The sequence below is a fragment of the Corythoichthys intestinalis genome, chromosome 7, assembly GCF_030265065.1.
Source record: "Corythoichthys intestinalis isolate RoL2023-P3 chromosome 7, ASM3026506v1, whole genome shotgun sequence".
NCBI lineage: Eukaryota > Metazoa > Chordata > Actinopteri > Syngnathiformes > Syngnathidae > Corythoichthys > Corythoichthys intestinalis.
In genome coordinates, this window is record NC_080401.1 from 50,934,392 (window position 1) to 50,948,394 (window position 14,003).

At 37.7% G+C, this 14,003-nt stretch overlaps 1 protein-coding gene across 1 annotated transcript in view; it reads right to left on the reverse strand.

The window, feature by feature from the left end:
* Nucleotides 1–1,834: 1,834 nt before the first annotated feature.
* Nucleotides 1,835–14,003, reverse strand: part of smx5 — a 69,142-nt gene continuing 56,973 nt past the window's right edge. Inside the window, exon 6 of the mRNA XM_057840475.1 lies at nt 1,835–2,061. The gene's annotated coding sequence lies outside the window, so the exon portion shown is untranslated. The remainder of the gene's footprint in view (nt 2,062–14,003) is intronic.

Sequence of the window (14,003 nt, forward strand, 5' to 3'; positions counted from 1 at the left end):
ACATATATATATATATATATACATATCTACACATATATACATATATATATATATATATATATACACACACATATACAGTTGTGGTCAAAAGTTTACATACACTTGTGAAGAACATAATGTCATGGCTCTCTTGAGTTTCCAGTTATTTCTACAACTCTGATTTTTCTCTGATAGAGTGATTGGAACAGATACTTCTTTGTCACAAAAAACATTCATGAAATTTGGTTCTTTTATGACTTTATTATGGGTGAACAGAAAAAAGTGATCAAATCTGCTGGGTCAAAAATATACATACAGCAGCGCTAATATTTGGTAACATGTCCCTTGGCCATTTTCACTTCAATTAGGCGCTTTTGGTAGCCATCCACAAGCTTCTGGCAAGCTTCTGGTTGAATCTTTGACCACTCCTCTTGACAGAATTGGTGCAGTTCAGGTAAATTTGATGGCTTTCTGACATGGACTTGTTTCTTCAGCATTGTCCACAAGTTCTCAATGGGGTTTAAGTCAGGACTTTGGGAAGGCCATTCGAAAACCTTAATTCTAGCCTGATTTAGCCATTCCATTACCGCTTTTGATGTGTGTTTGGGGTCATTGTCCTGTTGGAACACCTAACTGCGCCCAAGACCCAATCTTCGGGCTGATGACATTAGGTTACCTTGCTCCTTCTTCATTATCCCATTTACTCTCTGCAAAGCACCAGTTCCATTGGCCGCAAACAGCCCCACAGCATAATACTACCACCACCGTGCTTGACGGTAGGCATGGTGTACTTGGGGTTAAAGGCCTCACCTTTTCTCCTCCAAACATATTGCTGAGCATTGTGGCCAAACAGCTCGATTTTTGTTTCGTCTGACCACAGAACTTTCCTCCAGAAGGTCTTATCTTTGTCCATGTGATCAGCAGCAAACCTCAGTCGAGCCTTAAGGTGCCGCTTTTGGAGCAAGGGCTTCCTTCTTGCACGGCAGCCTCTCAGTCCATGGAGATGCAAAACGCGCTTGACTGTGGACACTGACACCTGTGTTCCAGCAGCTTCTAATTCTTGGCAGATCTGCTTTTTGGTGATTCTCGGTTGAATCTTCACCCTCCTGACCAATTTTCTCTCAGCAGCAGGTGATAGCTTGCGTTTTCTTCCTGATCGTGACAGTGACAAAACAGTGCCATGCACTTTATACTTACAAACAATTGTTTGCACTGTTGCTCTTGGGACCTGCAGCTGCTTTGAAATGGCTCCAAGTGACTTTCCTGACTTGTTCAAGTCAATGATTCGCTTTTTCAGATCCATGTATGTATATTTTTGACCCAGCAGATTTGATCACTTTTTCTGTTAAAGTCATAAAAGAACCAAACTTCATGAATGTTTTTTGTGACAAAGAAGTATCTGTTCCAATCACTCTATCAGAGAAATATCAGAGTTGTATAATAACTGGAAACTCAAGAGAGCCATGACATTATGTTCTTCACAAGTGTATGTAAACTTTTGACCACAACTGTACATACATATACACTGTATATCGGCCAATGGCTGATCTTGAGAAAAGTCCATATAATTGGCCCAACACATCGTTCGACTTTTAATGTATTTAAGGCCCAACCTCAAACACTTTTCTTCGTTTTTTGAAATCAACGAAAAATCAAAAAGAATCAGCCTGGATATCAAAGAGAATCGTGGAGATCCACAAGTCTGGCTCATCCTTGGGGGGTGAAATTTCCAGATTTTTTGAAGGTGCCACGTTCATTTGTTCAAACAGGCTCCCAAAAACAACACTGATTGTAAGTTAGTGTTCCATCTTAACCTTTAGATAATGGCAGAAGAGCATTATGTCAGGATTACATTTGACTTGAGTCATTACATGCAAATTGAATCGTCTTTGATTCCTAAAAACTTGACACAGCGAAAGTGAGCGCAAGGTACACCACGTAGAGTTTAAAATGTCAGTGTTCACAAAAAGGAAGTGAGGAGCGCAACTGCCGTCATCCGTCTTTGTGGTTTACTCAGCTCTTCGAGGGAAGTGGTGTGAGTGGGCAGCAATACAACCTGAGAGTCAAAACAGGATATCCGACCTGGAACAAATAGAAATGTGAAGTTATTCTCATGTTGTCTGTGAAAGACAAATTATTCTCGCTCAAATGGACCTTTTCACAGATGATACTAGAGCTGAAACGAATACACAGAAGTAAATCAACTTCAGAATGGTTTCACAAAATACTCATTCTGGAGTGGCCAAGTCGAAGTCCAGACTTGAATCCCATTGAGATTCTGTGGCATGACCGAAAGACAGCGATTCATGCCAGACATTCCAGGAATTTGACTGAACTACAACAGTTTTGTAGAGAAGAATGGACCAAGATTAGTCCTAAATGATCTGCAGATACAACAAGCGTCTGGCTGAAGTCAGTTTTGCCAAAGGGGGGTGGGGGCACAAAATATTAAATGTGATGGTTTATTCACTTATTTTTCCTCGTTCTGTCATTGTGTGGTTGTCTGTCATTGGGTGGTTTTAGTTAAACCAGAGTTTTTTTCATCTGTGTGATTTTGACAAAGATCAGATCCCATTTGATGGTGAATTTATGCAGAAATGTGAGAAATTCCAAAAGGTTCAGATAACTTTTCATACCACTGTATGTGGTTAAAATCCAATCTGGGCCACATTTTTCCAGAATGTGGCAGTGGTCTGAACCGTCCAGTCTCCCAAATTATAATTCATTCAGCAATTACAACAGCAAAGAGAGAAAGAGCGTAGCGGAAATATTAGTGTTAGCGCCTAGCTTGAACTCTGCTTTTAGGGAAGAGGCTGGGTTGACAACAGTCATTAAAAAACATAAAATTGGGGGAAAAAGGATAAGCCTGAGAATGCTCGGTTTTCTTTCTCTGCGCCAAATGAGGAATATTTCAAAATTGCTTGCTTGTCCAAGAGTCAGGCCAAACTCACCGTATGTGTGCATGACGCACACACATACGGTCAGTGCATGCGTTCCATCAATCCATACAGTATAAACTTTGACTATCAGACTAAACTGGGATTATGTACAGTGGGGAGAACAAGTATTTGATACACTGCTGATTTTGCTGGTTTTCCCACTTGCAAGCCATGTAGAGGTCTGTAATTTGTATCATAAGTTCTCTTCAACTGTGAGGGACGGAATCTAATACAAAAACCCAGAAAATCACATTGTATAACTTTTAAATAGTACATTTGTATTTAACTGCATGAAATAAGTATTTGATACTTTACCAACTAGTAAATATTTCGGCTCTTAGTTCTTTTTTAAGAGCCCCTCCTGTTCTCCACTCATTACCGGAAGTAACTGCACCTGTTTGAACTTGTTACCTGTATAAAAGACACCTGTTCACATGCTCAAACAAACAAACTCCAACCTCAGAGAATTCTGGTACTCCTACGAGTTCCAAACAATGGCCGATATGGCCTCTCCCCTGGAAAACCCAGAGGTGGCAAAAATGACCCAAGTGCTTTTCAATTGGCAAGTCGTTGTCGGACAGACAACAGCTGTTCATATGGAAATGCAACCACTAGACATACATTAACTTCATACACAATGACCACAATCCATACTCCATGCCCGATTCAGTCCTTCTAAACTATAGACACAATTCCTGCTTTACACTCAAATTGCAGTTCTAAAACGCTTTTTTTCTTCTTCAAAACAATGTACTAAAGATGTCCCCGATCGATCAGGTCCGATCACGTCATTTTCAAAGTATCGGAATCGGCAAAAAAAATATCGGACATGCCTTTTCTTAATATATATTAGGGCTGTCAAACGATTACAATTTTTAATCGAGTTAATTACAGCTTTTATAATTAATTAATCGTAATTAATCGCAATTAATCGCAATTCAAACCATCTATAAAATATGCCATATTTTTCTGTAAATTATATATATATATATATATATATTCTGTAAAATAAATTGTTGGAATGGAAAAATAAGACACAAGATGGATATATACAGTAGGGGAGAACAAGTATTTGATACACTGCCAATGCGTTTTCCCATTGGCAGTGTATCAAATACTTGTTCTCCCCACTGTACATTCAACATACGGTACATAAGGACTGTAGTGGGCATTTCACTCTACTGTCATTTAAATCTGTCTATGCTGTCCTCACTCCGAAGCGTCTACTTTTTCCAAAGCTAGACAGCTAGTGAACGACGACTTAATAATCAGACTTCTCCCTTTTTCATCTGATTTACTAATAAAATAGCCTCAAACCAATGTCCTCTTTAGACCGTCGTAAAACTACAACAACAAAAAAGTACACAAGCATTGCATTAGCAACAACGTTAGCTTAGCACGCTATACAGGTTCACTAAACATAAACAAAAAGCGCCTCATACAAAAAATAGAACATTTCGCTTACTAACATAATATGTACATTCTTTACAACAACCATACTTACGGACAAATCTTGTCCAAGGATCGTATAAGCACAACATTACAACGTAGGTGTCAGCCCGATACGTCGTGCAGCCATATTGAACTGGCAAGAAAAAAAAATAAACCATGTCGCAAAGCGACCACAAGAGTTCGCTGTAGACAGCACAAAAAGCCTGCTGTAAAACTTACCAAAAGGCAGAATACTGTCTGAGCGGGACATTTAAAAAATTAATTACCGCGCGTTAACGCGATAATTTTGACAGCCCTAATATATATATATATATATATATATATATATATATATATATATATATATATATATTTATTTATTTATTTATTTTTTTTAATTAAATCGTTTTCTAATTGTATCTAACATTACAGACAAAATGTCTTATGCTCATCCAGCGTCTTTAGTTTTGGCTTTAAGTAGGGCTATCAAATTTATCACGTTAACGGCGGTAATTAATTTTTTAAAAAATTAATCACGTTAAAATATTTAACGCAATTAACGCATGCGCTGCACGACCCACTCACGCATTGTCGCGTTCAATCTATAATGGCGCCGTTTTACCTATATATAGAGCTACAAGGCAGCGTAAACTGAGGAGAGTGAATTTTGACAGCCTTTGGAGCCTTTTTTTTAATTGGCTAAAGCCTTACAATCCCTCTCTCAACAATTAGAAACATCGTGGGAAGCAATGTGGGGAAGAAAGGTAGTAGTTGATATTTTTCTTAACACCCCATTTGATTTCCCAACGCAGAGAAGATATATCAATTGGTGCCACTACGCACAGTGATGGTTGCACTTCCCATCATGCATTTGGGCAGAACAGTTAAATGGCTACAGTATCATTTACTGAAAGCTCAACAAATGCACTAGATGACAATATTTAGTCACAATATACAAAGTCACATTTATCCTTTAAGAATCACAAGTCTTTCTATCCGTGGATCCCTCTCACAGAGAGAATGTTAATAATGTAAATGCCATCTTGAGGATTTATTGCCATAATAAAGAAATACAGTACTTCTGTACTGTATGTTGAATGTATATATTCGTCCGAGTTTTATTCATTTTTTTCTTAATGCATTGCCAAAATGTATATGATCGGGAAAAATTATCGGGAATGATTGGAATTGAATCGGGAGCAAAAAAAAAAAAAAAAAGCAACCGGATCGGGAAATATCGGGATCGGCAAATACTCAAACTAAAATAATCGGGATTGGCTCGGGAGCAAAAAAACATGATCGGAACAACCCTACAATGTACACATTTGGGCCATTCTTTCTGTCGTTATGTGTGAAGAATAGGAGAAGTGAATTAAAAAATGTGTAAAAAGTGTCAAAACTTCATAAATAAATGTAATTAAATAAATGTAGATTGACTTGAACTGACACAAACTATCACATGAGTCACGGAGGAGAGCCCAAATTAGCCATTGCTAGGGAATATTAGGAGTGTTTGTCTTGGGAAAGGCCAAATCGGCCTCTGCTGGGTTTTCTGGTGTTAAGCAGTAGACTTCTCGGCGCTAATAAATATAACGTTACTGTCACTCGCTCACGTAACGTTAGCCCTTCGGAGGGCTAGGTTTCTATTGATTATGACCACTATTGATGCGTGGCTAACGTGTCTCACATACAGGCTTTATTTAATCTGTAAAAACACAGCGCTGTAGAGTGATGTGGGTGTAAAATTAAAACATAATAAAGCTAACTGTCAGTTTTAGCTCAGTAGTCATTGCTGAAAAAAACACCAAGTATCACTGGTCCCTAATGTGCTCCAATACAGCAGGTATCATACATTTATCTTGAACACTGCAAAAACTTAAAATCCTATCAGTACTTACAGTTTAGACCAGGGGTCCCCAAACTACGGCCCGCCTCCACATTTGGTCCGGCCCCCTTAACAATTTTTTTTTTTTTTTTTCCCAGTAATGTTATTTATTTCCTGGCTTTTTTCTGTGAAGAACCCAGAGAGGGTTATTTGGTTATTATCTATTTAATTCATAGTGTTATTATTATGATATGATATGATATGATATATGATATGATATTATTATTAGGGATGTCAAACGATTAAAATTTTAAATCGAGTTAATTACAGCTTAAAAATTAATCGTAATTAATCGCAATTAATCGCAATTCAAACCATCTATAAAATATGCCATGTTTTTCTGTAAATTATTGTTGGAATGGAAAGATAAGACACAAGACGGATATATACATTCAACATACGGTACATAAGTACTGTATTTCTTTATTATAACAATAAATCAACAAGATGGCATTACCATTATTAACATTCTGTTAAAGCGATCCATGGATAGAAAGACTTGTAGTTCTTAAAAGATAAACGTTAGTACAAGTTATAGAAATTTTATATAAAAAAACCCTCTTCATGTTTTCGTTTTAATAAAATTTGTAAAATTTTCAATCAAAAAATAAACTAGTAGCCCGCCATTGTTGATCGCAATAATTACTTACACAATGCTCATGGGTGCTGAAGCCTATAAAATCAGTCGCACCCAAGCGCCAGCAGAGGGCGGCAAAACTCCATAAAACACAACATGTGGGCATTTCACTGTACTGTCATTTAAATCTGTCTGAGCGGGGCATTTGTGCATTAATTGCGTCAAATATTTTAAACGGGATTAATTTTTAAAAATTAATTACCGCTTGTTAACGCGATAATTTTGACAGCCCTAATTATTATATTTTATATTATATTCACCCATCCCTACCTTTGCGATCTTCTCCATCTAAACAATCCAACCCGTTCACTTCGCTCTACCACTATTCTTCCCCTCTCCGTCCCCCGTGTCCGCCTCTCCACCTTTGGTTCCAGAGCTTTTAGTCATTGCGCCCCCCAGCTCTGGAACTCCCTACCCCTGATCTTCGCAGCATATCTACCCTATCACTTTTCAAATCTAGACTGAAAACACACCTGTTCACTCTTTCTTACCCACCATAACCCCTAGCTCTGTTATATTTTTACTTCTTTTTATTGTGCTTTTAATTTTTTATCCTTTTAATACCTTTTTATCGTACTGTGATTCGATGTCTCTTGTGAAGCGTCTTTGTGTGTTTTGAAAAGCGCTCTAAAAATTAAATGTATTATTATTATTATTATATTTTGGGCTGTCAAACGATTAAAAATTTTTTATCGAGTTAATCACAGCTTAAAAATTAATGAATCGTACTTAATCGCAATTCAAACCATCTATAAAACATGACATTTTTCTGTAAATTATTGTTGGAATTGAAAGATAAGACACAAGACGGATATATACATTCAACATACTGTACATAAGTACTGTATTTGTTTATTATAACAATAAATCAACAAGATGGCATTAACATTATTAACATTCTGTTAAAGCGATCCATGGATAGAAAGACTTGTAGTTCTTAAAAGATAAATGTTAGTACAAGTTACAGAAATTTTATATTAAAACCCCTCTTAATGTTTTCGTTTTAATAAAATTTGTAAAATTTTCAAACAAAAAATAAACTAGTAGCTCGCCATTGTTGATGTCAATAATTACACAATGCTCATGGTGCTGAAACCTATAAAATCAGTCTCACCCAAGCGTCAGCAGAGGGTGACAAAACACCAAAAAACACAAGAACAAATGGACATTTAATCATTTTAATCTGTTTGAGCGGGGCATGTGCATTAAATGCATCATATATTTTAACGTGATTAACTTAAAAAATTAATTACCACCCGTTAACGCGATAATTTTGACAGCCCTATATATTATATTATATTATATTATATTATATTATATTATATTTATTTTATTTACTTTTGTTCCGTGACGAATTCAGAAAGGGTTATTTGATTGTGGCTTTCTGAAAAACAATACATTTTTCCATTTAGGCACTCCTGCAATCGTCACACTTTTTCTGTTACAAACTGACCCGACCCCTCATCAGAGAAGGAAAAAGTTTGGGGACCCCTGGTTTAGACTTAGAACTTAACTAGAACTTAAAAATAGCTTGACACAAATGGAAATTCAATCAAAACACGTGGGGAAAACACGTAGCTTTCAAGTGATGTGGATTATCAAGCGTAATTACATTTTTAGGTAAGAAATATGTTGGTTTTTTTATAATAAGATCTGGAAGTTTTTGGAGTGAAAGCAGTGATTTTTTTTTCTAGCCACGTCTGACATGCAATTGTTGACTGTTTTCAACAATGTACATCGAAAATAAAGACATTGATTGACTGAAAATGGTTGAATAATGGATTTAATGTCTTTTTTTCTCATGTATATAGTTTCTCTTTACCTAAAAAAAAATGTTTTATCTGATTACTCGATTAATCAATAGAATTTTCAGTCACTTACTCGATTACTAAAATATTCGATAGCTGCAGCCCGAGATGTTACATGCACTTTCAGCTGATTGAATGGGAAAGTAAATGATCATTTTCCCATTCTTCTTTCCTGTCGTGATTGTCATTGGTCAATGGCACTGAAACGTGATCAGTTACTTTGTGTTAATTGCGCTGAAGTGCTGTTTGCGACACTGTTCACCTGCAAGCTCACCATTGTATTTCAAAAAAAGACAACTCGAGCGAATACTTGAACATACCTGTGAGAATTTTCCTCCACGAACCAGACAACAGAGGCTTGGTTCCCAGACTGTGCCTTTAGAAGTGGCTAAATCCGCCTCAAGCTAGTCTGGCGATCGTCTCTGTACAACCATTTACGGCATCTTCTCGAAAAACGGTAATTATTTCAGTCCATAAACAAAAAAGCAATGACAATTGGTATTTAGAGTCCATGACGATGCAGTTGCCCGTCAGTCAGTTTTCGCTAATTAGGGCCCGAGCACCAACATGGTGCGAAGGCCCTATTGTTCTGCAAAGAATTAATATTATTCTTTCTTCATGGCAAATGAAAATGGCCCATTTGGAGGTCTTAACATGCTCAAAAACTCACCAAAATTTGCACAAACATGCGGATTTGCGAAAATTTCGATAATTTGGCAACGTTGTGAAAAAATGTCAAAAAATGGCTCAGTGGCGCCCCCTGGAATTTTTTAAAAAGGCATCTCCATTTAGGTTTTTTCAACGTAGAGCGATGAAATTTGGGGAGTTGATACATTGGGGCAAAATGCTTCAAAAAGTATCTTGCACCCATATTCCAAAGCCAACAGGACATCGGGTATTTTGGATTGAATATTGAAAAACATGCCATTTATATATATATATAAATAATTATATATAGAGATGACCCGAGCTTCAAAGGAGAGACCATACCGCCCGGGCGAGACGACGATTTTTTTATATATATGTATATATATATATATATATATATCGGGATTGCAATATTTGGCCTCGGTATTACTTGGTATCGGATCGAATCCAAAATCACTGGTATCGCCCATCACTAATTATAATACCCTTTAAAGGGATCCTCTTTTTTAAAGACAATTCTTAAAACATAAATGTTAGTATAAGTTATAATAATTTGATATTAAAACCCCCTTAATGTTTTTGTTTTAATAAAGTTTGTAAAATTATTTTAAGTGATAGGTCGCCATTCTTGTTACGTCGCAGTGCGTGACGTCACCGGGCCCGTTACCAAAATTCCAGCGTGTCACTCGTTAGCTTTCCCAACATGTCGTCAGTTCTACCCTTCCTATTTGAACCAGATCTTTAAAGTGAAGAGCAGGACAGCACTGTCGGTCGTTCACAAGCCGAGCTTCAGGGAAAAATGTGTGCAGCAAATGCCTGATAAGACAAAAGTTGGGCAAAACTGGTGATGCGAGAGAGTTCAGTTGGGAACTCCGTGTAGCTCCGTGTACACTCCGGTTGAGAGCGAGAGTGTATGCTGTCCGGTTTTATTAGCAGATATTCAAGGCAAGCATATTGCGTTTTCAAACGTTTTCCCAATATAATTATGTAGATTTTTAGCATCCAGAGCTGTCGTGTGCTTTACATACAGTACAGGCCAAAGAGCACACCTTGTGTAATCCATGTCTTGTACATTGTAACGCGTGGTAGCTAGGATATGTGTATAAAAGTACCAAAAAGGGGAGAAGCTTCCTTTTATGCACATTTATTCACAAAAAATAATATTTCCACCTTGACCACTCTTCACTCTGGAGCTCAGCAGTACGCAAACACGCGTTCCCTGACGAACTGCAAAATTGTTGTAAGGTCCACGTCAGAGTCACTGTCGTCACTGTAGCGTGCCATAGTGCTTTAATTATTATGATTTGGGGAAAACTCCCTCAAAGAATAGTCAACAAAAAAGATAGCAATAGTAATCCAAATGCGGGTTTTTTACTCACTTGACGATCCAGGAATTATACCGATCCCATGGCAATGTTGCAGCCGCGATCAGGCCGTCAATTCCACAAAATTGACTGATCCGAAAAGCCGTTGTGGGACCGACAAATCAAAAAATGGACAGATCCGAAACCAATATTGCAGACGAGGTGGGACCATCGAATCCAGAAAATAGACTGATCCCTTACTTGACTGAGGATCCAGGAAAAATGTTCGGGTGCCAGTTGTAACGTGTGGTGGGTAGGATATGTGCATACAGGGACCAAAAGGGGGAGAAACTTCCACTTATGCACATATACTCACTAAAAATAATAATTCCACCTTGAGCACTCACTTCACTCCCTTTGTTTCCATTTGACTGGAAATTGCATCCAAAAGCAGCACATCGTGGCATTTTACTTCGCGAGTTTAGGCAGCAATACGCAATTGTTGAACACGCTACACAGTTGGTAAGATCCCAATGATGTCATCACTGCGAGCCCGAAAACCATGGCGCCAACTAACAGTCAAAATATGGACTAAATATAATAAAAATATTGCCATTGATTTAACATTTTATGTGTTTCTAATAACATATTTTAGTACAAGAGAACAATTGTGGTTTATTGGAGCCTACATGTATTTAAGTTAGAGGATCACTTTAAAAGACATTGTACTTTTTGTGCACATAAATTTCTGACCTCGAAGAAATATTATATAATTCTTCAAGAAATAATTTCAGTAATGCTGGTTTAGTCTGTTTTGACTTAAGAGTGAGACAAAGTCTATCACCATCAATGGCAGCTAATGACTTTAAAACACCATGCTCTGATTGGCCATCTACTTTTTCCCGGGGGTGTGGCGTGGCTACAGGTTATTTCCGACTCACGTACCGTATCCACGTGAAACGAAAAGATGATTCAAACGATGTTTTTTTGTGTTGATTTGCAGGGAACGGCGGCAGGCCGAGAAAAACAAGCCTTTTATAGCAGGCGGGAACAACAAGCGTGTCTGGGACGCGCATACGCCGCCTTAATTAAGAGCGTAGATAGCGCAGATTAGTCTGCGAGCACAGCAGCCACGTTAGCGGGCCAGTCACGCCAAATAAGGAGTCGACAAAAGTAGGAAGCAGGCAGGCAGTGACGACAAAAAACAACAATGTCCCAAAGCCACTCATCAAACAAGTCGGCGTCTTGATGGAGACCCCAGATTGCGCTAATGAATTCTAATTCTTGTGTTTGAGCATGTAAATCAGAAAATCCCCGCCCGGAGCTGACGCGTTAGCTAAACGTGTTTGCGGGAGCGTCATGCTGAAAACCTTCAAAGTGCATGCTGTTTTGTCATTGTTGCCCCGAAATCGGTTGTGTAGACATGTTAGAAAAACATTCAGACACGTCCGGAAGCTTGAAATGTTAGGAGGTTTGTCAACATTTTCATGGAAAAATGTGTGTTCAAGCTGAGTAAGAATGTTGTTTTTGAGATGTAAAACTTATTATGTTCCTAAAAATTAACCCAAACATTTATGGAATTTGAAAGATAGATGCATGAATTAATGATAGGGTTGCAGCTAGCGATTATTTTAGTTTTTAGTTAGTTTGATAAGGAACATAAAAATTTTAAATACCTGAGCTGAGCCTCAAATGGTATAAAAAAAAATAAATCAATAAATGAGGATCTAAGTACAACAAAATAACAACTGGCTAACGTACATAGCAAAAGTCTGCTAGCTTATATGCTATAAAATGCTAACATTTTGTTGTTGTTGTTTTTTTACAATGCTCTTCACAAATGGTTTAAACACATGTTCCCACAAAAAACATCAAAATATATCTATAAACTAAATTACGAATGCATTAAAAAACATTAGATCAAACAAAACCTTAATTTATGTTGGTCTTGACAGGGAGCATCTGGATTCAGCCATGTGATATGAGTTATTTCACTTTCACTGTCACCACTATGGGACAGTGTATCCACCCAAATCAATAAAATTAATGCAAACCCTTTCAAAACAAACCATTACAACGCCACTTTGATTAAACGGATACTCGAAGCAGCGAAATTGAATTTGATTTTTTTTTTTCTACTCGAATTAATCAATTAATCGTTGCAGCACTAATAATAATGAAATCTTTGGTTGTCCAAACAAAGGTTTAATCAAAATTTATGAATGTTTCTTCAAACTTTGCCAAATTTGAAGTAAGTGTAGCCGTTTTTGTGAAAGTTGTAACAGACGTTATAACATTTGGCTGGAAAAAAATCAATATTTTGGGGGGACTCTAAAATTCAATCAACGTTGAGTGACCTTAAAATATGACAAAGTGGGAAAAAAGTCAAGGACATCGAAATTTTATTTTTATTCTAAAATTAGGTGCAAAATTTTGACTATAACCCCTTAAAAGGATCTACGGATAGAAAGATTTGCAGTTCTTAAAAGATAAACATGATTATGAGTTAAGATAATTTGATATTTAAATCCCTTTTGATGTTTTCGTTTTTATACAATTTGTAAAATCATCTCGTGCGTCCATCGCGCGCATAAAACATGGCACCGTCCGTAGATCAAAATATGTACTAAATATCATAGATTTTTAAATCAATGGCTATATTATGAGTATTATGTGTTTCTAGTAACATATTTTAGTAAAAGACAACAATTTTGGCTTATTAGAGCCTACAAGTCTTTAAGTCCGAGGTTCTCTTTAAAAAGGTGACAAGGACGAGACGATAATAATTATTTTTAGACACAGTAAACAGTGGTCTTTCCTCATCACCCACTGTATTAAAAGTCAAAGCTAAAAGTCAAACGGCACGAATAAAGCGCATTCTCGGCGGCCGAGGTAGAACCGTAGGTGAGGGCGGTCGTCGTGACGATCCCAAGCCGAAAATGGCACTTCTCGGGCGGCGACATGAGAAACGGACAAGACAGTGGGTCGCTGCTTGAGTGAGTCTGGTCGGAAAACGGCTTTCGAAAACTGCGGCGGCGCACTGCTCTTCATATCTGTTTTCTGTGTGCTGAGTGCTCTTCCTTAGTTCAAAAATACTGCACGCACTCTGAAAATGAGAGCGCCACTGCCACCCACTGAGTGGATGTGCAAGTACACTTTATTCCAGTACGGCAAAAAAAAAAAGAAAAAAGCATGTTCCCCGAGGACACATGCACCCCCCTGGCATCGCTCTGCGCCCGGGGGGGCGCGCCCCACTATTTGAGAAGTATGACAGGGGTGTCCAAACTTTTTGCAAAGGGGGCCAGATTTGGTAAAAATGTAGGGGGCCGACCTTGGCTGATGTCCCTTACGTACAACAATATACAGTGCCTT